This window comes from Chrysemys picta, chromosome 2 (genome assembly GCF_011386835.1).
Source record: "Chrysemys picta bellii isolate R12L10 chromosome 2, ASM1138683v2, whole genome shotgun sequence".
NCBI lineage: Eukaryota > Metazoa > Chordata > Testudines > Emydidae > Chrysemys > Chrysemys picta.
The window spans coordinates 112,402,863-112,428,545 of record NC_088792.1 but is presented as its reverse complement, the minus strand read 5'-3'; the positions used below and the strand labels follow the sequence as shown (position 1 = coordinate 112,428,545).

The following is a 25,683-nucleotide window of genomic DNA, read 5'->3' as shown; positions in this document are numbered from 1 at the left end:
TCACCTCCAAACTCCACACACTCTGGTTAGTAGCTTTTATTTTTATTTCTTCTAGGTTCCTGACTCAAATCTTCAAAGCCAAAGGACTTCTACCGTGGGCCCAATGTTATCAGTATTATAGATGGGTCAATGCAATCTCATCTTGTCCCTAGGGCTCTGTGAGCTTGAGCTATGCTGTGAAGTGATGAGAAGAGCACCGCTCACACTGAGATCCTAGAAGCATTGGGTCTCCATTATCTCAGTTTTACATGGGTGTAACTCTACTGAGTTCACTGGAGTCGCTCCTGATTTACACTGCTATAGAGGGGCACAAAGAGACCCGCTGTGCCTGCAGAGGCCTGCAGCAGGAATAGTGCCTCCAGTGATGCCAGAGGGAGCATGCTCCGTGGCATTCATACTGCAGCACTGTGGTGCTACTCTGCACTGCCAGCTAAATTGTAGAAGGTCTGAGGTCATGAAAGCAAATCCTTGCAGTCCACAGTGTTTTACAACTAAATTATGGCTGCCTTCTATGGGATTATACTGGGGATGGAGGAAACAGCTCCATGTGCTCAGTCTCCCAACTAGCCCTAGGTGTAAGTCCCACCTCAGAAGGGCTTGGTGCTTCATGAGGTCTGGAGTTAATACAGGAGCTGCTCTAACCACAGAGGAAGGTGGAGAGAGGGTCAGAGCAAAAAGGTGTGTGTGTTGAAGAGACAGAGAAAGCCAAAGGGCACTGGAGCCTGCTGGGGGATGACAGGTGTGGGGCTTGAAGAAGACAAGAGAGTGGAGTTAATAATAATAATATGGACATATTGGGTAGATGGCTGAAGAAGTAAAGCATGAGAAAGGAGCATTTCAAAATGGAGGATGACACCTGTTTGAATTTGTACTTTGGGGTCCAAGTGAATATTATTCCATCCCTACACCCAGTGCATGCACATAGGGAAGATATAATTTGGCCTTTCACCTATATTTCCCATATACAGAAAAAGTAATTATGCTACATTTTACTTATATATTCTCACTACATTTTGTTACCTGTTTGGATGGCCAGTCCTTCAGAATTTCATTCCTGGGTGAGTCTCACCCCTGGTCTGGCCCCTTTACACCAACTAGAAAGGGATGGAGTGGCATCTGGCCAGCGGAGGATTCCTTCAGTTGAGGCACTGTGGAAGTCAGCCACAAGCTATCTTCTGAGGATCCCCTCACAAGTCCTGGTGCAGGTGTGAGTGCCAGAAGTATGGCTAAGGTAGTAGCATGTGGCACTATGGAAATTCTAGGCAGTGCTATAGCTCATAACTAAGGCATCCTGGGGAGGCTGTAGTATCTTAGACTGGCCCTTAATATTGTCCAAATTACACTGGGAGGGGGTGTCTTCCAACCCCCAGAGCAGTCCAGAATCAAGAAGGTGGCTTAAGCCATCTTAGCCCCACCCCTCACCTGGGTTGTGAGTTCTGTGCTTTGCCACTTCAAGAGACACTGCACAAAATCTCACTCCTGCACTTTTTTTAAAAAAGGAAGTCTTTGGTTTAGCCTGTAGCCACGAATGACTGTTCATAATTTTTGTTGGTTAGGAAATTTTCTCCATGCTAGTCATAGAAATTAGAAATGGTTATTGTGCCTCCTCCTTAGGCCCAATCCTTCAATTGTCTGTGTGCCGGTGCAGTAGTGCAACTGCAGGCAATATGTTGCACCACTGGGGTCTTAGTCATCATCTTGCCAAGCCCTATAGTACAAATTTAGTTTTTAAAAATCTTTCCTTGTAAATCAGTCCCTCCATGCTCTAGTTTTGCCTTTTCTTCTTTGAACTCCCTCCAGGTTGTCTCTGTCTTTATTTAATTAAGGTGCCTGGAATGGAATGTGGTGTTCCTGGGAGGGTCTGTCTGTAGCTGAACAGAGGGCTGTCAACACTCCCTTCCATGACAAGATGGCTCTGCTTTATGCAACCTAAAATTGCAATGGCACCTTTACTGCCATTTAGCAATATCCAATTGGCTGCCCAGCATTGCTCGTTCTGAATGTCTGCCTTGACATTATTGATTTTCAAGTTTCTCCCTCTCATTCAACCTCTCTTTCCACCAGATGCATGAGTTTGCACTTTTTCAAAATGAATTTCATTTTATTATTTCCTCCCCATACGTTTCTCTAGACCTCTTTGTATCATTTCTCTGCCCTGATTGGTAAATTTCCTCCTAGTTTAGAATCACCTATACATTTAATTTACATGCATTTTACTCCCTATTTTAGATAATTAATGATGATATTAAATAAGGCCTGACCTAAATCAATCCATTAAAATCCACAGTGGACGTCCCCCTGCAATTTGGTATGTAGCTGTATCTCAGTATTGTTTTTAATTTAGGCTTTGATGTTGCAAACCACTTAAGCATATATTTAACTTTAAGCATTGTGAGAAATAAGAACATAAGAACGGCCATACTGGGTCAGACCAAAGATCCATCTAGCCCAGTATCCTCTCTTCTGACAGTGGGCAATGCCAGGTGCCCCAGAGGAAATGAAAAGAACAGGTAATCATCAAGTGATCCATCCTCTGTCACCCATTCCCCGCTTCTGGCAAACAGAGGCTAGGGACACCATCCCTGCCCATCCTGGCTAATAGCCACTAAAGGACCTATCCTCCATGAATTTATCTAGTTCTTTTTTGACTCCTGTTATAGTCTTGGCCTTCACAACATCCCCTGGCAGAGTTCCACAGGTTGACTTTGTGTTGTGTGAAGAAATACTTCTTTTTGTTTGTTTTAAACCTGCTGCCTATGAATTTCATTTGGTGACCCCTAGTTCTTGTGTTATGAGAAGGAGTAAATAGCACTTCCTTATTTACTTTCTTCACACCAGTCATGATTTTATAGACCTCAATCATATCCTCCTTTAGTCATCTCTTTTCCAAGCTGAAAAGTCCCAGTCTTATTCATCTCTCCCCATACCCCTAATCATTTTTGTTGCCCTTTTCTGAACCTTTTCCAATTCCAATATATCTTTTTTGAGATGGGGTGACCACATCTGCATGCAGTATTCAAGATGTGGGTGTACCATGAATTTATATAGAGGTAATAGGATATTTTCTGTCTTACTATCTATCCCTTTCTTAATGATTCCCAGCATTCTGTTAGGTTTTTTGACTGCCACTACACATTGACTGGATGTTTTCAGAGAACTATCCACAATGACTCCAAGATCTCTTTCTTGAGTGGTAACACCTATTTTAGACCCTATCATATTATATGTATAATTGGGATTATGTTTTCCAATGTGCATTACTTTGCATTTATCAACATTGAATTTCATCTGACATTTTGTTGCCCAGTCACCCACTTTTGTGAGATCCTTTTGTAGCGCTTAACAGTCTACTTGGGACTTAACTGTCTTGAGCAGTTTTGTATCATCTGCAAATTTTGCCACTTCAATGTTTACAGCTTTTTCCAGATCATTTATGAATATATTGAATAGGACTGGTCCCAGTACAGCCCCTGGGGAACACCACTATTTACCTCTATCCATTCTGAAAACTGAACATTTATTCCTACAATATGTTTCCTATCTTCTAACCAGTTACCAATTCATGAGGGTACCTTCCCTCTTATCCCATGACAGCTTACTTTGCTTAGGAGCCTTTTGTGAGGGACCTTGTCAAAGGGTTTCTGAAAATCTAAGTACACTATATCCACTGGATCCCTCTTGTCCCCATGCTTGTTGACCCCCTCAAAGAATTCTAGTAGATTGGTGAGGCATGATTTCCCTTTACAAAAACCATGTTGACTCTTCCCCAACAAATTATGTTAATCTAGGTGTCTGAAAATTCTGTTCTTTACTATATTTTCAGCCAGTTTGCCCATTACTGGGGTCAGCCATATATATGAAGATATACATATCTCATAGAGCTGGAAGGGACCTTGGAAGGTCATTGAGTCCAGTCCCCTACCTTTACTAGCAGGACCAAGTACTGATTTTGCCCTAGAGCCCTAAATGATCCCCTCAAGGATTGTACTCACAACCCTGGGTTTAGCAGGCCAATGCTCAAACCACTGAGCTATCCCTTACTGGCCTGTAATTACCAGGATCACCTCTGGAGCCCTTAAGTGCTTGTTTAAGTATTATTAACTGCAATAGGAAGTAAAAATGTGCTTAAGTACTTTGCTGAATTGGTGCCTCCATTTTCAGTCCCTTCCTTTCATTTCCCACCTTTCTGGTTCTAGCCAACCCCACCCCCTCCTCAAAAAAACCCAACAACAAACAAAAAACCCCAACCCAAATAAACAAAACATCATACTGTCTGGAATCGTCTTTCACACTACTTGTGACTCATGCTTCCAATATCCTATTGTTGTTTAATTTTTTTCTCGTAAGATTTGGTCCATTTTATTGCAGATTGATGATAAAAATACTGGGCAGTAATAGCCAAGTTCTCTCATCTTCCTGTGTAAATCAATACCTTATTTGCTTTATTCCAGGGCTCTGCAACTTCCGTGGTTCTCTAGATTTTCAAAAATAATTGTCAATGGTTCAGTAAATTAGCTGACTTATTCCCTCAACACTTTAGGATTAGTGCTACCAGACCTGCTGATTTATACAGTGGATGTTCAAAATTTCCAGTTATCCCTATTTTACCAGATTTTCATTACTTTCCTACTGTCCAAATCCCTTTCTCCTTTGAGGCAAACTTATACAAGGAATTCAATGTCTTAGCTATTAAATAGGCATTATTGGTTTAATCTTCCACTCGATTTATTAATGGTCCTAATTTATCTAGTATTTCTTTTCCCCTAAAATATTAGTGAAAGCCCTACTTATTCCCCTTCGTCTCTTGACTTGGCATTAGCTCAGTTCAGTTTTTGCTGTCCTTGTCCCTTTCTTTCCCCTCTCACCTACTCTCTCTTCTCTTCTGTTTCCTGCTGTTTGTTTCGATTTATTTTTTATCTCTGTCTGGAGTAGTCTGGCATTGTTGTCATTGACTCACAGCTACAAATAATCAGAAATGTAGCTGTGCCAATCAATCACAGAGTTCTGTCCTTTGTCTCCCATGGCTGATTCTGTACCCTCTTTCATTTTTCCTATTTTTTTTTTAATTCCACAATGGAAGGGGGATAGTGTTTAGAGTGGATGTTTGTGTCAGAGTTGCCAAAATACTATCATGAGAAGTAATGAGCAAATATAACATCCTGCGTAACCTACTTCAGAAAGGTAAAGGCAGGGAACTTCTCCCTAGGAAATGGTTGACTACATTCTATATAATTTGTAGTTGCGACTCAAGTTTCTGTGTGAAGGTAAGACAGAAACTGATGCTTTTATCTTCTTCTCTTCCTCATGCATTGGTAGGGGCATTGACTACATGTCCTAACAGGTCCTCTTCCATCTCTAATTTCTCTGTAGGATTTTCCTATTTCAGTAATTATCTTTGGATCCCTTACCTGTTGGTCTCCTCTCTCTCTCTCTCTCTCTTTTTCCTGGTGGCCCATTTTCTACAGTCTGTTGCTTTGGAAATGTCATCACTTTACAAATTGAGGGCAAGTTACAAGCTGTGCTTTGACTGCTAGTCCTGTCAGGCTGGAGGTATTTGTGTTTAGATGATGCTTCAGCTATTACAAGTGTCTTCTGTTCCATACCCTTACTATGAACATCCGACCACTCCTCTCTACTTTTAATATAGGCAAGATGCATCCCAATAGTTCCTTTCCACATACAGATATTTCACTTCAGAACATAAGCTCTTAATTACCCAGAAGATGAAGCTGAACATTTCTGTAACATTTTAAAGAGTCCATTTCATACTGAGAATCTCCATCCATATTCTCCTAAACTTCACCTTCCGCTCTTCAGCTGATGCATGTGCACAACTCCCTTTGCACTGGTTATTCATCCACGTTGACTGAAGAGAATGGGTACAGTAGTGCACTTTCTTCTTTCTTGCATGACAGGAAATATTTTCATGCATGGAAAAACTTCCCAGTGAGTAAGTCCAGCATGTAAACACAGTAGGAGGATTGCTGTAATCAGTGGCAGTATCTACTGCGTCCAGGCAATTTGCCCACTTCTGATTTTGTTCTTTCTTTCCTGCTGCCTCTTATGTTTAGAATGGACTCCCAGTTAATGTATGCCAAGCCCCCTCATACTGCTCCATCAAATAACATTGGAAAGCCCACCTGTTCATAAAACATTCCAGTCCCCACCTGTTCATAAAACATTCCAGTCAGAAAGGACTTAGGCATTACAGTGGAAAACCAAACAAACATGAGCGCTAAGTGAGTTGCTCTGGCTAAGAGGGCGAATGCAGTATTTGGATATGAAAGAATATGGAATATTGAGTAAGAGCATTGGGGTGGGTATTACCACTGTATAGAGCATCAGTGAGACCATTACTAGAACACGGTGTCCAGTTCTGGTGTCCACACTTCAAGCAGGATGTTGAAAAATTATACACGGTTTCGAGAGGAGCCACAAGACTGATTCAGAGTCAGGATAAATGTTCTTTACAGTGAAAGACTTAGGAAACTCAGTCTATTTAGCTTATCAAGGAGGTTAAGGGGCAACTTGAGTGCATCCTATACATACCTACATGAGAAGATTTCAGAGGCATAACAAGACCCAGGGGCTAGAGGGTGAAGCTAGATAAATTCAGGCTAGAAATGAGACACACATTTTAAAGAATGAGGGTAATTGGAACAACTTACTTAAGGATATCATGGATTCTCCATCACTTTAAATCATTCTCAATGCCTTTCTAAAATATAAATATATGCTCTATAATCACCAGATACAGACTCAATGCAGGACTCGACTACTGGGTGAAATTCTGTTGTCTGTGCTATGCAGGAGGCCAGACGATTTTATCATAAAGGTCCTGTCTGACCTTAAAGTCTATGAACAAAGACCTTGTCCAACTCTGAGGTGACTGAGGTAGTTAGCGATAGTTCTGAGAAGGCGACAGTGTGGGGCTGAGTCATCCTAGAGAGAACTTCAGGTGGGATTGTTCCTGGATGGATGGATGGATCCTTCCTTTAGCTCACAGTTGCACAAGGGAAGATACATGCTTGTGCTCCGTTAGAACAGTGTACCCTGCTTTTCATAATGTATCCAGCCCACTCAGCAGACCAGTGCAGAGGTGGAAAGGGGCTTAGGTCATTGATTCATAGATTCCACAGCCAGAAGGGACCACTGTGATCAGCTAGTCTGACCTCCTATAACAAAAGCCACAGATTTTCCCCCCAAATAATTCGTAGAGCACATCTTTTAGAAAACATCCAGTGTTGATTTAAAAATTGTCAGTGATGGAGAATCCACCACGACTGTTGATAAATTGCTCCAATGGTTAATTAGTCTGGCTGTTAAAAAATTTATGCCTTATTTCTAGTCTTTATTTGTCTAGCTTCATCTCCCAGCCATTGGATTGTGTTATTCCCTTCTCCGCTAAATTGAAGAGCCTGTTATTAAACATTTGTTTCCCATGTCAGTACTAATAGGCTGTAATCAAGTCACCCCTTACCCTTCTCTTTGTTGAACTAAATAGATTCAGCTCACTGAGTCTATCACTATAAGACATGTTTTCTAATCCTTTAATAATTCTCATGGCTTTTCTCTGAATCTCTGAATCCTCGCACCAGTTCCAAATACAGAGGTAAAATAACCTCTCTACTTCTACTCGAGATTTCCCTATTTATGCATCCAATGATTGCATTAGCCCTTTTGTTTGCAGCATCACAATAGGAAGCGCATATTCGGCTGATTAGCCATCACAACCTCCAAATCTTTTACAAGGTCACAGTAACAGTTTACTTTCACTATATTAGAGAGAATTCCATGCAAACTACTAGTGTTAATGCAAAATTAAGGTTGAGAAATCAAGCATGCAAAAGTCAAGAAATGCAGGTAACTCTGAAAGCTCAACCTTCTTTGATGTCTGTTTTGTTTAGGCCTTTAAAAGGTTTCTCTTTATAGCTTTCTTAGTTCTTTGTCATATATTATAATATCTTTAAGAAAAAAACATTTATATCATCTTGCATTCTGCAAGTTATAGTCAAGTACATATTGTGTTCAGTGTTGGAATGATTTTTAAATCTCACTGAGATCTATAAAACAAGATAAATTTGAACAGATTTGGTTCAGCAGTTATAAAGTTAGACTATAAAACGGGGGGGGGGGGGGAACTTTTTGGCCTGAGGGCCACATCAGGTTTCTAAAATTGTATGGAGGGCCAGTTAGGGGAGGCTGTGCCTCCCCAAACAGCCAGGCGTGGCCCAGCCCCTGCCCCCTACCCAACCCCCCCTGCTTCTCGCCCCCTGACAGCCCCCTGGAACTCCTGCCCCATCCAACCCCCCCGTCCCCTGACCACCCCCGGACTCCTCACCTCTGACTTCCCCCCGCCACCCCATCCAACCCCTCCTCTCCTTCCTGACTGCCCCCCTGGAATCCCTGCCCCATCCAACCATCCCTTCTCCCTGACCGCTCGCAGACCCCCCCACCCCTGACTTTCCCCCGCCGCCCCATCCAACCCCTACTCTCCTTCCTGACTGCCCCCCCGGGACCCCTGCCCCATCCAACCCCCCTGTTCCCCACCCTCTGACCACCCTGACCCCTATCCACACCCCTACCCCCTGACCACCACCCCAAACTCCCCTGCCCTCTATCCAACCCACCCTGCTCCCTGCCCACTTACCGCACTGCCTGGAGCACCGGTGGCTGACTGCACTACGGCCGCCCACCTTTTCCCCAGAGCACCGTGTCAGGCCGGCTCTGCAGCTGCGCTGCCGGGAAAGAGCTTGCAGCCCTGCCGCCCAGAGCATTGCGCCAGCGGTGGAGCGAGTGAGCTAAGGCTGCTGGGGAGGGGGAACAGCAGGGGAGGGGCCGGGGGCTAGCCTCCTAGGCCAGGAACTCAGGGGCCAGGCAGGAGGGTCCCACCGTCCGGATGTGGCCCGCGGGCCATAGTTTGCCCACCTCTGCTATAAGATCTTTGGGGCAATAACTGTCTGTAATCATGTGTCTGTAAAGTACCTAGCACAATGGCATCCCAATCCTCACAGAGGCCTTTAGGTACTACCACAACACAGATAATGAAAAAGGAGAAGAAGAAAAAAGTTATGAATGTTTAAAGTAGAACATCCAGAGGATGAATTGGTCCAAAGTTTGAGAGAATCTCAAATTTCATGTGGTTCTGAGTTTGATATCTCAAATTTGGAATGATCTCATCTTTGAGATGATCCTCCACCTTGAGACAATCTCACATGTATAAATAATAATAATTGTAAAATAATATTAGAGTGTCTAAGCCTTTCTTGCTATTACTTCATATATGATTGCATCACATAATTTTGGTTTGTTACGCTAGTAACTAAGAAAAATGCTATCAGGACTGTCTGATCTTGGATTTTGGAGTTTCATTTTTTTTTTTTTAGATGAGACTCCCCACTATAATCATCTCTCTTTGTTTGTGGTCATTCAGAAATTATCAGAAAATGTGCAGTAAGGAAGCCATCTGGTCTTCCAGGCCTGGTTCAGCGTCTATTGCTGTACAAATCACATGGCCACTTTTAAAACAAATGTATCAGATAATCAGAATATTGACAAGCTATGATTACTCTATATTCTTAGCCCTTGCAGTTTCTAAAATGTCCAGCAGAGAGCTCTTTTCCTCTAAAACTCTTCTGTGCTACAGTTTGTCTGCTGCCTTTACTGTATTTGCAAGAATATGCCCCAGAAAATTTCAGCACTAGCAAAGCATGTATCAAATAGGAAAGAAAAACTACATTAATGTAACATTCAGAGTCTGATTCAAGGTCCTGTGGAAGGAAAAGGTGACTGAGTTAACTTGCTATTCCTTCCTTTGCTAGGTACGTCCCTGCAACATCTAGCTACAACAGAAGACTCAGCTACAGGTGAAGTTTCAGCCTACAAGTCATTTCTTTAAATAATGTAAGTTTAAATTTAATTATTTGATCATTAAAGGATATTATTTTTATGTAATTAAAACATAAAAACTGGGAGAGGTCAGGTGTTTTAATACTTTCTGCTGTGACTCTTCTAAGCTCCTTTGTCTCACTCTGTGCCACTGAGTTTCAGGGTAATTTGAAAACTGCATTCTTGCGGTCACAATCTCCTGAAGGACTGATACACACGATGCCTGAAAATACAAAGAGGATGCTGCTAAGTCATTAAAATGCACAGTGTGTTCCATTAAAAACTTGACCACTGCATGCAATAGTGAAATTCACCACTTGTATTTTCCACTCTAAGTAGAGGGAACACTGCAAATATAATGGTAAAAAGGAAATTATGCACTCTTTTTTTTTAAAAGGGCGCCCGCTGTATGGACTCAAGATGCAGTTGTTCCGGTTTTCTAGGAATATTGCACTTTGCATAGAATTCTTATTGTTCATGAAAGTCCAATTTCAATGATAATACACAAGACTGACTGAAACCAGTGTGAGTTAAATGCTTTTACTTAAGTTTTTTTATATTTTAAACCCTGCAGGACTGAGAACTTGCTAATTCATATTTATAAGTAAACTGTCTTCTTATTTTGAGGAATGTATTATAAAAAAGCCCTTAGAAACCAGCAGCAACAGTTCTCTTTTGATTGCCAGTAACTAAACAAAGTTTAAAAGTTTGCATCCAAATGTTATACAAAGAAGAAAGAAAAGAAAAATGTGGAGGTACAAAGTTATATGTTAAAGTACAGTATTACTCTGAAAAGTGCCTCTTAGCAATGCCATTGTGGATTCCATATATATATATATAATCGCTCCATAATTCCCATACCAAATTTGCTCAGTGTACTAGTAAAAATATGAGATTTTTCCTAACAGCTAAATAGAATTGGTCAAACTGTGTTCAGCGTAGTTTATCTAATGAGTTAAACTCCCTTTTTTCTGTTCATTAATTGTGTGCAAACAAACATTAATTTTTGTGAATTCATTATTTATTTGTATTTGCTGAAAAATCTGACCATTTTTTAGCCTTTAGGTTTTCCAGAAACTTCAGCAATTTTCTATTCATTGTTTATAGGGTGTGACTGGTCACCTAAGTGTCATTGTATTGGTTCGGTTCCCTGACTGGATGACTGCACTTTTTAATCAGAAGATTAATGAATAGTGAATAACCAATACTGTTGTGCATTCATGAATACCCTTGTTCCCGTGACTACAGGTATTTGTATGAAAATCAGCCATTTCTCCAATAGCCATAGGAACGAAACCTCATTGAATGGCAAACAAAAATGAGCACAAAGTTGATGGCAGCAAACAACTGTTCTGAAATTATATGAAAGTTCATGAACTTGGTTTTACCATATCTGCCTAACCCTATTACTAAACACAGCAGCTTAGGCTGGAGCTGTCTCTTTATATGTGTTTCTACAGAGCCCTCCATAATAGAACCTTTCATCATAAGTGCTTTAGGTGCTATGATAATAATATCTATTGTTTAATATGTTTTTTCTGCTTATCAATTCTGAATTTAACCAGCCTCATAACCCAGCTGAGGAGTAATATCTGTGTAGTTAAAATAGAATTGGAGTGTACAACTGTTAGGGAGGCAGAGTGGTGCTGTGTCAAGGGCTCAGGACTAGGAATCAGAAGAATGTGTTCTATTTTTAGCTCTGTCCCTAAATTACTAGGATCCCATTGCTTGGACCTGCTCACTCAACCTTAGAGCTAGTCAGAAAAACCTCAACAGAACAATTTTGTTATTGGAAAATCAAAACACTGAGTAAAAATATATCGGTTTTGCTGAAATTTCATTTTGGAGAAAAAAACTGGGGGTGGGGAGAAGTGAGGGGAGTTCTGACAGTGTCACAACCTCCTGGTTCAACATTTTCAGAATGAAACATTTATATTTTTTCCTTTTTTAATGGCTCTTTGTTTTGAAATAGTTTATTTTGTATTGGTTTTTCACAATACGATGCACTTTAAAAAAAAAAGTCAAAATTGAAATGAAGCATTTCAATTGATTGGAAGCAAAAACATGTTCAGGATTGTCTTTCTAGGAACATTTCAGAATGTTAGGGTTTTGTTCCAAATCAGGACAAAACAAATGACAAAATCCTTCGTGAAATGGAATATGTGTTCTCTGCCAAGCTCTACTCACACGCTCTGCCTTTCAGTCTCCTCATCCTTAAAATGGAGATAATAATGCTTACCCATCTGTGTAAAGAGACTTTGAGAGACTGTCTTTTTGTTCTGTGTTTGTACAGTGCCTGGCACAAAGGGGTCCTGGTCCATGACTGGGGGTCCTAATTGCTATGATAATACAAATAATAATATTGCTGGAAAGTGCTATGTAGAGGGTGAAAGCCCCATTACCTAGGTTCCCCGCATCCTACCCAGCCCCTGAAGTTTCACTGGATTCAGGATCTTGCATTCACAGAAGGGGAAGAGTTTGGATTTGCACCAGAAAACAGAAAAAGCTACCGCCAGCAGCAGGTAGGAGGCTAAGATCTAAAGGAGGGGACTCCTGAAAAGCCAGAGATGTCAGGAATGAGGCGGAGAGACAGAAAACTGAGGAGAAAACCAAAAGCTGGAGGTTAGGTTCTCTTATGGGAAGGCCCTAAACTCTGTTTGGAAGAGGTGTGATATAGGCAAGTTTGCCACACAGCCATGCTGCCAGTTAGTTCTAGACTACATTCAGCTGTGTGAATACATCTCTGAGAAAATCCCAGCAGTTGCCATCAGAGTTGCTGGGAGCCAGAAGGCTAGAGAAAGCATCTGCATGGGCTTTGAAGCCTCCTAACATGCTCAACAACTGAGTTTGATCTTTGCCAGTGATGATGAAATCGATGTGGCTTTGTTGTATAGTAGTGCTGAGGACTGTGAAGTCCCAGGGAACCTCAGAAGCTATTCAAAGAGAGTTCTTTAGTGATGCACGTGCACGCACCTCTAGTTGTCTTATATTTACTTCTGTCTGCCTATGTGCGTAGACAGGCCCCTCCGCATAGTACCTGAGTACCTCACACACAATGAATTTATGGTCAAAGTACCCCTGTGAGGTAGTATGATCATCATCAGCAGTGCATGCAAAGGGGGGGGGGGAATCAGACTTTGGAGGGGCTTATTTTCCACTTCTGAATTTTTGGATTAGTTTTACAATTGTGTTGTCCATTCTGCATTGTGTGACAGCTGTTCGCAAGTCTATGGGGGAAGGCAGTACATCTCACTTTGCTCTTTCATTAGATTGGTGATGTGATTTACTTGAACTGGGTTTGATTTTATGCTTTCACTTGCACAGATGAATAAACCAATATTTCTTCACTTTCAAATGGCTGTGTTTTGTGCTGTTGTCTAATTCCATCCTGCACAAATATCTATAGATGTTTTACATTACAGTACCTTCCTCTTACACCTTATATCTTTAAAGCACCCTACAATGGGCCAAATTCAGCCTTAGTAATACTGAGTGTGATGGGGTGTGCAAACTCCACACCGGAGAACAAGGGGTTAAGGACCAGTCCTGGGCCAAGGCAGCCCCGCCCAGTCACACCTGCAAGGCCTGCACAAGCTGCAAGGCAGAGCTTAAAAGAGGAAGCAGAGCAGCTGAGAAGGAGACATGCAGGGGACAGGAACAGACCTCTGCTCAGGGGAAATAACAGCCAAGGAGCTCTTGTTGCCTGACAGCTCACCACACTGACCTGACCAAGCCTGCAAAGGAGAGACTGGTGACTCTCTGGAAGGGTCAGAAACTTTATTTTCAGTTCAGGCCTTAAAATGACTCTGGGGCTAGGAAAGGGGGACCTCAAATAGGGAGGTAGCTATTTAGCACCCTAAGGTGTAGAACATACCTGCCCACAATTTGGCCCTTGATCGGAGCCCGGTGGAGAGGATGGGCCAAAAATTGGAGTCTGCCTACCTCTGGTTGGGGAATCCAGCAGTGGAAGGCCCTGAATACAGAAGAGTCTAGAGCCCAAGTCCCAGACCTAAGGAGAAAGTTCCAAAAGACTTCTCCTTTATTGGACTTTTCTTTCTGCATACCCTGAAAGGGGTGGATTAGAATTCATGACCTGGCAAGAGGGCTGAGCTGCAAAAGAAGGGACTGACCCCGCAGGATGATGGTGTAGAAGAAAGGAGGACCAATAGCCCCACCCATACCCGATCACTTGGCATGACTGCCGGAAAGGGTCAGCTTTTCACACTGGGCCATTATCTCACATGACCCAATAGCTAATCTTCACAACTCTCTTGCTAACTGCTTAAAATATTTAAACAAAAAACCTGGAAAACTTTCAAAATGTTGACATTATTTCTATTTCAAAGGCTTCAAAATGGTCTCATTTTTCAAAATAATTCTGTGTAATCAGAATCCAGGTTAAGAACATGCCATTTGTTCCTGGGCATAGAGGCCTTGTTTCTTTTCTTTCATTCTATTTAATTTTCAGAAACAAACAATTTTAAAATGGACATTTGCTTCCTTGGGGAGCTCATATTTAAGTGGTAGAAGCTCTCTGACCATGCTCTCTAGCCCTGGGATCTGATAGTGTTAGTGAATCAAAGCCTTACACTGAATTTATTTATGGGAAAAGAATGTTGCTGGATATACCTGCTGAGACTGGAGTTCTTCCTAATGGAAGACATGGAATGAGCTAAGTGAACTCTTGGGTCTTTTAATGCTGAAAGCCTACAGTGTCTATGTTTCTAATTTGCAAGTTCCACTTACCATCTGCTTGTTGGCACTGGTCTGGAGCTTGCAAATTGGTAAAAATGGATAAAGCAGACAGAGAAACGAAAACCCAGATATTGTTAGTCAGAAGGGGAATAGATAAACACAAAGTGCAAATTCTTTGTTCTATTGCAATCCTGGGCTAGATGCAACCCTGATAGTGCAGAGAGATGCAAACTGCTCTTCCTTTCACTAGCAAGTGCTGAGACACTCAGTGGGGATTCATGTCCCAGCAGAGGACAAGTGGTGTTTCCACTGGCTTTTGTTATCTGGGTTTCTGTTGGCGGGGGATAGAGGGTGGCAGCTTTCAGTCTCTCCAGGGATTCCAGGAGAATCATAAGAATCAATAATCCCCTCTCGACTAGACCAGTAGGATAATAGTCCTCAGACCAATGTGGATTTAGTATCTTGTAAGGAACTGATTCCTCTTACTATGCCAGCAAATAGGTACAGATGTGCTGGAAAAAAACTATAGCACCATCCCTGCCATAAGTATCATGAAGTCCTTTGGTAGGCACCATTGTGCCCTACATTTTATGCTAAGTGGCAATGCTGAGCACCCAGTTTGCGGGTGCAAGATTTGGGACAACAGGAATTGTACATGGTGGCTTCTGCCTGCAGGTGGCAGGAAAAAACAAAAACACTTCCTACTCCAGGGTAGTACCACTTAATTTGAGGATAGATTTGGATACCAAATCCACCAGACTCAAGATTTTGCATTGTTATTTGTGGCTAAATTAAGCACCATCTTATCAGTCCTCTTGCCTATGCCATGAGAAACATGTCATAGCAATAAAAAAGGGCAATTTGAGGAGAAAACAGTGAGTAAAATACTGGGATTGCACTTTGACTCTAACCTCACTAGTCAGTAAAAGTGAACAGGAAGCCCCAGTGGGTCAGACTCCTTGTTTCAGACTAACGAACTTCTTGACATTGAGAGTTGGGATTTCTTGACAAAGGGATGCATTGTTTGCAGGATGGCGGTGTACCAAGGGGTGAAAGAAATTAATTTAATTCCCATGAGGAAGTTTCTGTCTGCTTCTTAACCTCGATTCTTCAGAAATTCTCTCTGTGGGTTCGAGATGATCACATTATCTTCAAAAGATCAAGGCCAACCAGTGTTCAGCTTTACATGCTCATGTAGAAGTTCGCCTTTTATTCACAAGAAACATCTCATTTCATGGGTCATAAATACTAAACTAATATAAATGTAACCTCTGTGCCCTCAGTGCTTATCACGTGCGAGTGAATTTAGGATCTAAAATCTGCAGGCTGCAGTCACTTTCTCTATTTTTAGCATCCGGTGCTACAGTCTAAATGAAATCACCAATTGTCGTCAGCCTCCAGCACAGATTCAAAAATAACACTATTGACTTTTCTGAGCTGTAGCAATCAAGTTAACCCTGAATATTCCAGCATGATTTACAAACATGAATAGCATGGTCTGTGAAAATGTGTGCAAGAGCCAGACTGCCTCCAGTGTCACTGCGACAAGAGACGCGGGCCTCTTGGAGAGATCCTTGCCATTTTTACTTCTTGTCTATGAACTCCTTCTGCAACTCTGCAATATTATGCCAGTCGGGGCATTCCTGGCTTGTTCTTCTTTGAGAATCCAATGGTGTCTTGCAGAAAAGAAATACAATCTAAGAGTCACTGCAAACAGAAATGTCCAAATGATTTTCTGGTGTAACTTTTGAGATGCAAAACTTGGCTGGGAAAATACATAAGTCATAAGTCTATTTGCCTCACCTACTTACTGTGTGCTTATCTGGAACAGCTTGTGAAATTCCTTGGTATCCTAATGTATTTAACAGATATGGTCCAAGACTCTTTGATAGCTAGCCAAAAGCAAATGATATTTCACAGCTCTCATATCGCAGGAGAGCTAAAGCTGATCTAAAACTTTTCTGACATTAGAGCTGTCAAATATAGCTCCTTTCAAGTGTAAAAAAAAAAAACCCCAACAAATAAAAAAATCCACAGGAATGTTTTGTTATTGACAAGTGACATTTAGAGTCCTATTTGTCTAACGCTCTGTCAACATCCCAGATCCTCTTCACCCCACCCACAACATTCTTTATGGTCATCTTGGTTTTAGTACTTAGGGCAGGTCTACACTAGGGCAGGTCTACACTACGGCAGGGATACACGCTGAGATCGATCCACCGGTGGTCGATTTAGTGGGTTTAGTAAAGACCTGCCAAATTGACTGCAGATCGCTCTCCAGTTGATCCCTGTACTCTAACCCCAATGAGAAGAGTAAGGTAAGTTGATGGGAGATTTTAAGTTGATGGGGGTGTAGACCCCCATGGTAACTCGACCTAAGGTATGTCAACTCCAGCTACGTTATTCACGTAACTGGAGTTGTGTAGCGTAGGTCGATTTATCGCAGTAGTGTAGACATAGCCTCAGAAAAAGAAAAGGTCTTCATAGCTGGTTTTGAATCTTTAAGTGCCTAATTCTGAGAGATGCCAGGATCTCAGGTCAGTCAAGACTAGCATCATGTGACAATTGTAAAGAGTCAGCGAAAGAATTGCTTTCTTCTGACACTGAACTTTATTAGAATAAGGAAAACAGTATTATCTCTAAAGCTACTTTACCTCTTTTCCTTCTTCATCATAGAGCTTCAGTGTAGAACCTTCCTCAGTCCCTCTGTCTATAGCTAAAGAAACAGTTCACATAGCCGGCTTCCTTCTTCAAACTTAAAGGAACAGTGCTCTTCCTCATAACCAGAGATGAGTGTGAAGATCTCCTGAGGAACCTACCAAGTTTAAGCAAATGAGCAGCATGATTGTGGCAGAATATACCCCTGTGTTCACACCCTACACATTATTATAATGTTTGTACAAGGTATGCCTGGTGTGATATCATTTAAAAGAGCATAATTTGTTGATTGATAATACCATGGCAGAATGCATGTAGCATTGTATGTGAAGTTATAAACATAAGCTGAGATCATGACTAAAAGTATGTTTTCCAGATAAGAATGGGGAGTGGCCAAACCAATTAATCAGAGACAAAGGGAAAGCTGATGCCTCAGACAGGTGTAAACAAGGCTGATAGGCCATTACCTGCTAAGGAAACAGGTACAGAAAGTTATATTTTAGCAAAGAAGCAGCATGGAGTTTCCTTTCACACATAGTGCCTGTCACCTGGCTCCCAGCTGGAAATTTTTTTCAAGATGGGGGCTGGAACTATAAAAAACAGGGGCAAACATCCACACGACACCTCCCTTTCTACCTTCCCTTGCCCATCAAATTCTCTGCACATGAAAAGGCAAAGGAAGCAGTGTTGGATTCCGGGGGAAGGGTCCTGACATAAAGAGTTTGGTCAGTAAGGCTGCTGAAAGCATGTGATGAAAAAAACTTTGCTTTGAATCCAATATAGTTTGTTAAGTTAGGTACCAGTAAGGATTTTATCTTTATTTTTCTTGTAACCATTTCTGACTTTTATGCCTCATTCCTTGTACTCACTTAAAATCTCTTTGTAGTTAATAACCTTGTTTTATTGTTTTATTTAATCTAGTATGTTCAAGCTGAAGTGTCTGGGCAACTCCATTTGGGGTAACAAGTTGTATACATATTATTCGCTTAAATGAATCATGGACTTAATATATTTGGACTAGCCAGCAGAGGGCTGGGCAGTACAGGACATATGTTTCTGAGGGAAAATCTGGGACTGGGAGTGCGTTGGGGTCACCCTGTGGTAATCTTCAAGGCTATTAAGAGCCAAGCTGTGGCTGGCTGGCTGAGGGTGTAGGTATGGAATTTGTTAAAATTGCCAGAGTAAATAACAAAGAATGTATAGGGCAGAGAGACACCGGAGCCCAGATCTCTCTGGTCAAGGGAAGCATGGTCCAAACAACTAACATATTACCTGATCAAGAAATTGAGCTTCTAGCAGTGGGCGGACATAAGATTCCTGTACCGGCAGCCAAGGTGCAGGTGAAATGGGAAGGTTTAGAAGGTGTCTTGACAGTAGGGATAGTGGATTATATCTCCATTGAAATGCTTGTTGGGAATGATATTTTGCATAGGGCTAAGGCTATTAACACAGTAAGCCGTAGCAAATGGGAATATTGTGCTGGGATCCCAGAGAGGAGTGGTAAAGCCCCAGAAATTACTAAAGTGGGAAGGGTAGGTCTCTCTAACTCTTCTGAAGCAGAAGGAAACCGTGTATTTCCAGGTGTGGGAGGGGATGAGGCTAGCTCCTGCATGACAGAGAAAAGCAGCATGCCCTTAGGGCCAGAAGGCATGGAGGAGGAGGAGGAGATGATCCCTGTGTCTGAAGAAGTTGTCCCAGATATCAGCTGCCAGCATCTTGCAGTTGAACAAAGGATAGATCCCACTCCAGAGAGCATAAGGGGATGTGTCATAGAGGGAGAAAAATGGGAGAGTTTTTTTGAAGAAGAAGATGGCAGATTGTATAGGGAGGCTCCTAATGAAAAAAACAAAAACCATGGGCAACACCATGAGCAGTTGGTTGTGCCTGCTCAGCACTGTGGGGAATTCATTTTGCTAGCACGATTGTCCTTTTGCTGGTCACTTGCGGGCACAGAGACTCTATGAGAGTTTAAAAAAAATTTCTACTCTGGAATACCTAATGATGTGAGGAATTATTGTAGGGCTTATGAATTATGTCAAAAGAGACAGGGACCTGAAAGACCCCAGAAAGTTCCCCTATGGCTCTTGCCTGAGTTACAAGATGCATTTCTGAGGGTAGCAATGGACACTGTGGGCCTTATGTCACATCCCACCCGAAGGAGGAAGAAATATATCTTGAGGGAGGTGGATTTTGCCACAAGATAGGCAGAGCTACTGCTTCAGGATAACACCAAGGCAGAGGAAGAGACAGTAACTGACTATGTCCAAAGTTCAGAAGAGAGTTAAAAGACATGATGGATATTGTTCAAATTAACCTCAGACAGTCAATCCAAACAAAAGGCATGGTATAATATGCACATTTGTAAACACTCTTTTGAAAGAGGAGACTTGATGTTGGTATTGAGCTCTGTGGAAAAAATACAAAGAGGTGATAGAGGTAAATGAAGATACCTATCATGTTAAAAAGCCTCATGGTAATGCTGTCCCACAGCTAGTACATGTAAACTGACTTAAAGCCTGTCTCTGCAGGGAAGCCATGGTAAACATGATCTGCTGTGTAAAAGGTGAAACTGAGGAACACCAGCTCATTGATTTAATGGCTGAATGCCAAAATGACTCATCTCTGGAAAGCCTTGATCTCTGTAGTGAGTTAACACCAGTTGAAAGGGCAGAGGTATTGTCTGTGCTGCAAGAAAACGAAGAAGTGTTTTCTAACAAGTCAGGGAAGACACTTGCTGACTCATAAAATCATTGCAGAAAGACCACAGCCACCTCCCAGCAGCCCCTACAGGACACAGGCACCAAGCAGGAACAAATTCATACAGCTATACAAAGCATGTTAGATCTGGGAGTAATTAAAGAGTCTCTGACAGCTCTTGGGCATCACCTGTGGTCTTGGTCCCTGAGAAAGAAAACGCTGTAAGGTTTTGTGTTGATTATAGAAAACTCAATGCTGTCACAGTGCCAGATGTGTATCCCATGCCTAGAACTGATGATATGCTGGGCATTTTAAGCAAAGCTAAATATCTCAACTCTTTTGATTTAACTAGAGGTTATTGGCAAATTCCTTTAGATAAGGTTGCGCAGAAAAATTCTGCTTTCAGCATTGATATGGGTCTCCATGAGTTCACAATGTTACCATTTGGGTTAATTATGCATTGGGTGACCATATAGCAAGGGTTAAAAATCAGAATGGGGTTGGGGAGTAATTGGCACCTATATAAGACAAAGCCCCAAATATCGGGACTGTTCCTATAAAATCGGGACATCTGGTCACCCTAATTATGCAGGAGCCACCTTTAAGAGGCTGGTCAATCGAGTATTAAATGGTTTGCAGAGCTTTGCAAGATCCTATGTTGATGACATTGCAGTGTTTAGCAACACTTGGGCTGATCACAAAAAACACTTAAAGATTGTGCTGTCAAAGCTCAAAGAGACAGGCCTAACCATAAAAGCCTGTACGTGTAAAACTGGAGCAGCCAGAGTTCCTTATTTGAGACAGTGGGCTGGGGAAGGTCAAATATCCCCTGAGCCCTGAAAATTCAAGCCATTGTAAATAGGCCTGTATCCCAAACCAAAAATCAGGTCCAATCTTTCATAGGTCTGGTAAACTATTACAGAAAGTTTGTGTGTGGTTCAGTGACACTGAATCTGCAATCACAAATCTATGTAAAAAGACTAAGCCTAACAAAGTTGTATGGACAAAGGCATATCAACAAGATTTTGATAAGGTAGCCAGTCCAGATTTTGACAAGGAGTTTGAACTGTGTACAAATGCATCAGACATTGGGTTAGGAGCTTTCAGGAATTTAATATGGAAACTGTGTATATAAAGAGAAAAAGGAAATATGGTAGCAGATACCCAGTGTGGGGAAGAGATTCCTGTTCTGCTACCTCCAGGTCAGCCAGGGCTAACCTTACTGCAGTATTGTAAGGGGGGAAATGTGACAGAATATACCCCGGTATTCACACCCTATGTACTATTTTAATAATCTTTGTACAAAGTATGCCTTGTAAGGTATAATTTTAAAACTCATAATTTGCTTGCCAGTAGTGTCCTGATAAAATACATGTGGCAACAAAGTATGTGAAGTTATAAGATTCCCCTCTATGATGTTATTAACATATGTTCCAAACCTCACAGCCCTGCCCAGGCAGAAGTCAGGAAGGAATGTGTGCTTGCCTTAACTTGCCTTTAAGCAATAAACAGAATCATCAAGCAGGACGAGAAAACAAAGGAAGTTCAAACAAAGGAAGAAAACAGCAGGCAATATCCTTCCACATAAAGTCTTTGTCTCCTGGGTCTCAGCTGGAAATGTTTTTCAAGAGAGGGACTGAAACTATAAAAAGGAGGGACAAATAAAAGCCCTCCCCCCTCCTTGCCCATAGCATTCAATGCACCTGAGAAGACAAAAGGAAGCAGCTGTTGGAATTTGGGGGAGGGGTCCTGACCTGAGAGTTTGGTCAGTAATCTTCTGGGGCATGTGGTGAGAAACTTTGCTTGAATTTAATATAGAGTGTTACGTTAGGCAGCAGCAAGTGTTTTATCTTTATTTTTTGTAACCATTTCTGACTTTTATGCCTCATTAGTTGCACTCACTTGGAATCTCACTCTTTGTAGTTAATAAACTTGTTTTATCTAATCCACTGTGTTCAAGTTGAAGTGTCTGGGCAACTCCATTTGGGATAACAAGTTGTGTGCATATTATTCCCTTAAAGGAATAATGGATGTAATATATTTGTAGTGTCCAGGAGAGGGCTGGGCAGTACAGGACATACATTTCTGGGGGAAAAGCTGGGGCTGGGAGTCTGATGAAGTCACCCTGTGTTCAAGGCTGGTGAGAGCCAAGGCATGGTTGGCCGGCTGCAGCACACACAGACATAGCTGGGAGTGACTTGCACTCGGGAAGCTGTTTGTGAGCAGTCCAGGCTGGAGGCTACCACAGCAAGGCATTGTAAAGGGCACTCCAGGTTACAGGGCAGGGGTGCAGAGCTACTCATTGGTCTGGATTGTACCCTAATCTGTCATAATGATGGAAAGTGAAATTAGTAATGCTAATTTAAATAAATTTACACCTAGAAGATGGTGTTCAGTTCTGGCCACCCCATGTCAAAAGGATGTAGCAGCACCAGACAAGGACAACAAAATGATACTGTCAATCTCATAAGCAAAACAGAGTTGAACTGGGACATTACCCCAGAGATTGTTTATTTATTTCAGGGGTGGGTGAAGGAATCTTTGCATAGGCACTGAATCAGCAAAGTACTTCACTGCGTGAGCATCCCAGTGACAGTGGCTAATACCAGATGCATCAGAGGATGGTGCAAGAAACCTCCTAGTGAGTGATTAGGCATGTGTGAAAACCAGTTGCTAAATCAGGGCCATAGTTTCCAAGTCCATATAGGTCCTGATCCTTTTTTCACTATGTTGTCAGAGATCTGGCTGGGTTTTCCCTGCTATCAACCCATCAGACTGCTCTGAGGGGAATTCTGGCTCTCAATCTTTGGGTGTCTTATGCCTCAGTAACCGGAACAGAGGCCAGGTGCTATTCCAATCTTGCAGCCGTAGGCATAATTTTGGTATGCAGCCCCACTGTTTAGCACCCTCTCCTGGGAGCTGTGACCCCAGGGCCCAGTTGCCTAGCCCCTGGAACTAGTGCTGAAGATGTGCGCTTCCTGGGCTCCAGTTGAACTCTCTTGGGGACATGTGGTAATTGTGGCATATAACACAGACACTTCACACACAGTTCTACAATGCTGTTGCTCTTCACTTAATCAAAATCAGAAATTTATTATTTTTGTATAGATCAGTAAACACTATGTGACCAAAGAACCTCCTTAATGCCCCTAAAAAGGGATACAGGTATCTCCTGATTCTGGTACGCCAAAGAATGTCATGTGCTGTCTCAAATGAAAGCAGTGGCCACACTTATTAGTAGCATGGTGAAAGGTATGTACAGGTACTACGTCAGAACTTATGTGTATATACTGAAAATCTGTTCTTTGAGTCTGAGTCAAGGTGTTAGTAAACAGCATAGGTGAAAAACAGGGTTTCTCTCACGCAAGAGATGTTTATTTGCCAAACTGTCTCTCAGGATGTAAATTAAATATTGTAAGCCAACACAATGAATGTCCATTTACATACAAAGATAACTAAGATGTGAAATCAACAGGGAAGCAGCACACAGGAAAAACAAGCCAGAGGTGGTTATCCTGTCTCTGAGTACAAACAATGAAGTTTGTGTGTATACGTAGGAGGCAAAGGAGACCCCGCCACTCCTCTCCACATTCTGCTCATAGGAAGTAAACTAACAATGTATTTACATTCATGAAAATGGGATCTCAGCCAACCTTAGTTGAAAACATTGCAGAAGACTATGGGTGAGATAAGCTTCTTTAGACTGGCGGTTACCCTGTTAGGTAAGTTTAATCTCTAGAAAGCATGATATGATTTTGGTTTTTTGTAATCATTTGTTTTCAATATCCTTACTCACTATCACTTGAATCTCTGATGATAAACTTATTTTTGTTACACTATAATTATATTTTAGTGCTGCGATGTTAAGCTGGTTCTGAGTTGAATCTCACGAGCTGATGTGTGCACCTTTCCTTTGGGAACAGCAGGCCTGGTATTTCTGTGAGTAGCCACTGTCAGGGGTTGGATATCACAGGGGAACACTTCAGAGGGACCCAGGAACTGGGGTGCACCTCTTGTTAACCTGTAAGGCAAAGGAAGGGCTGGCACAGTGCCACAGGAAAGTGTCTGAGTGGCTCGCAGGCTGGTGGTGTTAGGGAGCTGACATCCATCTAGACAGAAGCAAGATTCCTTCCCAGTGGAGGCAGGGGGTAACAAGGCAACTTGCAGTCCTGGGTACCCTGAGAACTGTTGTCACACATTTCCTTCTCTCAGTTTCCTCATCACTCCAGGCATTCTTTGGGTTGGGGTCAATGCCCTTTGGTCTTTCTGCACCAGTGCTGGGCTTGTTGTGAAACATGCAGGCTTCTTCTCCAGCTCAGCTACTCTTATCTTGTCTTGTCCATTTCCTTTCTTCCTCCTGCCCAAACTCTGTCTCTCTTTTCTCCCCCAACCCACCCCCAGTGAATCCTTATTTAAACCTCAATTGGTCACCTGTCTTCATTTGTTCTGCTCCCGGAAAACTTCCATTCTCTACTTCCCTCCCCCACTCCTATGTAGGGTAGAACAGTTTTTTTCCTATGCCTGAGCTCATCCATTATTCCAAAGGTTTTTTTTTACTCCCATTGGTGATCATTGAGTTCTAACTGACCTGTCATTGTCCCAGGCCTGGGAGGATGTGACACAAGGCCTGCCAGCTCATGCTGGATTGATAGACAGAGGGGCATTCATCATACAGCAATTTCATGATAACTTCATAATATGAGCAAGAATTCACAAGTTCTACAGACTCCTCAGAAAGTCACACATGTCGTTGGCAAAAGTTCCATTGACTTCAATGAGAATAGGGTTGGGACCAGCATTTTTAAAGCTTTTGGAGTTCTTCTGGACAAAGGTCCTTGGACTTTAGGACATCATGTACTATGCATGCTCAGTTCATAATTTTTGAACATTCATTATTATTTCTACAATATGGGTAACCCTTGCTGGTTCAGGAGACAAAGCTTGCGCCGCTTGCCCAAGATGGTGGAGTGAACTCCCTCAGTATTTAAGGGCCATCACAAATGTCACTGCCTTCTGCTCTTAGTGGAAAGGTGCATTTCTTTAACTTTGCCTTCACTAACAAACTTATTGCAACATGCATATATAGATTTTTTTTTTTAATTCCAAAATAAAACACTCCACTGCAGATGCTTGTCCTCTTGGGAGAGGAGGAAAGAACAAACAGCACATGACAGATGTTAGTCATATTGCATAGTGCTCTCCTGGAAGACACTCAAATACGAAGGTGATGAGCGTGGCATAAGAACCTGTAATTAAAGAATAGAATAATCCAATTTTTTTTCAAACAAGGAAAAAGTGACTTTTCTGGTCTGCCTACATGGTAGCTTTGAAAATTTCAAACAAAAGCTTTTTGGGATTATATCAGCCTTAAAAAAACTTATCTGAAAATTCCCCCGTTGGTTAATTGTCCACTATGTGGTTGCGGTGTCCTGTGAAGCCGCTGTCAGTGACAGAATACTGGACTAGATAGCTGGATAGCTGATCTGATCAGGTCTAGCAATTCCTAAGTTGCTGTTTATCTCATAGGCCAAGCATGAGACATTTCAGCCTTTAGAGCACATATTGGGAAAAGAGTATGATAATTTACATTCAGTCCCACAGGATAGAGCTTAACAAATACATGGTATACATAGAGCACCACTGAAATGCAACCACCTCTAGTATGAAAGGTGGAAGCCAGCGAGACAATGGATATAAAACAGAGCGGATGCGTAGAAACAAGGGTTTAGAATGGATTGGCCAGGG

General features: G+C 42.0%; 1 long non-coding RNA gene across 3 annotated transcripts in view; it reads left to right on the top strand.

Moving 5' to 3' along the window:
• Positions 1-13,413, top strand: part of LOC101944466 (uncharacterized) — a 47,693-nt gene extending 34,280 nt beyond the window's left edge. For 2 of the 3 annotated variants that reach the window (XR_006172635.2, XR_006172634.2), the window contains 3 exons: positions 9,822-9,903; positions 10,286-10,413; positions 10,996-13,413. This is a non-coding gene — a long non-coding RNA (uncharacterized LOC101944466). Of the gene's footprint in view, positions 1-9,617; positions 9,904-10,285; positions 10,414-10,995 lie in introns of those variants that run through there. The other variant, XR_255953.5, reaches the window with a different exon arrangement.
• Positions 13,414-25,683: the final 12,270 nt, after the last annotated feature.